Genomic DNA, 2,994 nt, shown 5'->3' with positions numbered 1-2,994 from the left:
CCGATCTCTTGGAAGAGCTTTGGTTAGAATATCCGCTTGTTGTTCATTAGTGTGAATATATTTAACATTGATTTCACCGTCTGCGACTTTCTCTCTTATAAAGTGATACTTAATATCTATATGTTTTGTGCGTTTATGAAACTCAGGGTTTTTGGAAAGTCTGATTGCACTTATGTTGTCTACAGAGAGAACGGTCGCGTCAGGTTGTTCGAAACCCAAATCGCTTAATAACTTCCGAATCCATGTTGTCTCTTTAGCTGCTGTGGCAGCTGCTACGTACTCGGATTCGGTCGTGCTTAGAGTAACTATTTTCTGTCTCTGAGATGACCACGTGATTGGTCCGTTTGCGAGTTTGAACACGTATCCTGATGTAGAGCGTCGCGTCTCTACGTCTTCGGCATAATCGGCATCGGAATATCCGATTAAGTTAAAATCATTCGCATTTACTTCGTACAGAATTCCGTAATCGATCGTTCCAGCAAGGTATCGCATGATCCGCTTAACAGCATTCCAATGATTAATATCATGTTTATTAAGAAATTTACTTACAATACTAACCGCATAAGCAACTTCTGGTCGCGAGATTGTCGCTACATAGAGCAATGACCCGACGGCCTCGCGATAAGGAACTGTTTCGAGTTTGTTACCTTCGTCTTCAAATGATTTTAAAATTACATTTGGGTCGGCGGGTACACTCAAACTATTTGCCTCGTTCATTCGAAACTTTTCGAGCATTTTAGTTATATACGCTTTTTGGTGTATGAATAACGTTTTTAACTTTCTATCGCGCTTAATTTCTACACCCGCGAAGTAACGAACATCACCGATAGTAATTTCAAACGATTCTTGAAAAGAATTTACAAGCGTTGACAGAACTTTACCTGTTTTCGCCGCAATTAGTCCATCACCAACGAATAACGCTAGATATATGTTTTCATCGTGGTATTTACCACTGAATATGCAACTGTCCGCGGTACTAGGTTTAAGCCCAAATTTAGATAAGAAATTACTAAACTTTAAATTCCAACACCTTGGAGCTTGTTTCAAACCGTATAGAGATTTTCGCAACTTACATAATACTTGATGCTTATCACAATTCACGTTTACCCCTTCGGGTACTTTCATGTAGACATCCTCGTTTAACTCTCCATGCAGGAAGGCTGTTTTTATGTCAAACTGCACGACTTCAAGATCAAGTTGCGTCACCACGGCTAAGAAAATTCTAAGAGAATCGTATCTTGCAACTGGAGCGAAGGTCTCTGTATAGTCAACCCCTGGTTGTTGCTGAAAACCTCTGGCACACAAACGTGCCTTAAAACGATACACTTCTCCACTAGTATCTTTTAAAATCTTGAAGACCCAACGGGAATCTACAGGTGTATGGTTGCTGCTCCATGGTACGATTGTCCACGTTTCGTTCTTCTTATGGGATTCTAGCTCCTCCTCGATTGCTTTGTTCCATTCTTCGGCATTAGGACCGGATATGGCTTCCTTGAAGGAATTTGGAATATTGTACTCTGCTATATTTACTTGATATTTTGCAGGTTTGTGGAGTTTGTTTCTGTCGCGAAGATTTACCGCATTTGGTATGGAAGACAAACTTTTCACGACACGTTCCCTTGGCACTGGTCGAACTTTGACACTATTCTCTGTATCCTGGGATCCGGATGGCAGGATTTGTATGTCAGTGTTCTGCGCGTCCCTTTCTTCTTCTTGTGTACCTTCTTCTTCCTGCGTATCTTTTTCTTCCGCTTTGTTGGTGTCGACTTTTTGAAAAGTTAACATCTGTTCTTCTTCCGTTTCGTGTGACTACGTTGCTGATGCTTCCTCGTCAAATATTACGTCTCTTGAAACTGAGATTTGTTTCGTTTGAGGATTGTATACTCTGTAGTTCTGCGACTCACCTTGGTAGCCCACGAGTATTACACATTTTGCCTTAGAGTCAAATTTTGTTCGGTGTTGCTTCGGTATATGCACATACGCGGTTGAACCGAATTTTCGAAGATGACTCACATCCGGTTTGTTTCCTGATCATTGTTCAAAAGGTGTTGAACCGGGATTCTTTTTGGAAGGAGTACGATTTAGGATATAGACTGCAGTATTTACTGCTTCGGCCCACAAAAATTTCGATAAGTTTTTTGCTCGTAACATGGTCCTTGCACACTCTACTATTGTGCGATTGTCGCGTTCGGCTTGACCGTTTTGTTCCGGCGTGTATGGAGCAGTATTCTGGAGCAGTATTCCATTTGCTGCCAGATACGACATCATCGCTCTGTTGCAATACTCCAATCCATTGTCTGTATGTAGCACTCCGATGTTTCTTCCGAATTTGTTCTTAAACATCGCCTCGTACTCTTTGAAGCGGTCGAACACATCGGCTTTGTGTTTTAGGAAATACACATGTCTGAATCCGGTGGCCTCGTCCTTGAAGTTCACAAAATATTTGGCTCCACCAAGTGACTCGACGGACACGGGTCCGCACACATCGGAATACACTACTTCACCGGGCTGTTTCATAACGTCTGAACTACGTTGTTCAAATTTTAACCGATGAGCTTTACCATATTGGCACGATTCACAGAAAAAGTCATTGGCAACGGTCACTTTCATTCCGCGCACAATACCTTGTTCGGCCATTTCTTTAACCCTTCTCTCTATAACCAAAAATTGCACTTAATTTCAATAACCGGAGTACCCGGGTACCCAAGCAGGAATTTTCTATGTTAATGTAGAAAAGGGTCCTTTAAATCGCTTCTTGATCCTTTGGTCTAGCTTCCCGCGTCTTCGAACAATAGTGTGTGCAGCTGTTATGACCTCTCCATCCCTTCTCTTGTGCTTAGAAACAAGTTTGAACATGTGTAGCTCAGTTTTAAAACGGACTCCGTTGAGTCGAGAACGTTTCAAGAATTGTGCTCTAGTTGTGCAATAGCAATATATTTAGTGTATCGTATATAATTAATATTTAGTGTACAATATATAAAAAATATGGAGGTT

The sequence above is a fragment of the Wasmannia auropunctata genome, unplaced genomic scaffold, assembly GCF_000956235.1.
Source record: "Wasmannia auropunctata unplaced genomic scaffold, wasmannia.A_1.0 LD336101.1, whole genome shotgun sequence".
Classification (NCBI taxonomy): domain Eukaryota; kingdom Metazoa; phylum Arthropoda; class Insecta; order Hymenoptera; family Formicidae; genus Wasmannia; species Wasmannia auropunctata.
The sequence above is the reverse complement of the archived record's forward strand: the minus strand, read 5'-3'. Positions refer to the sequence as shown.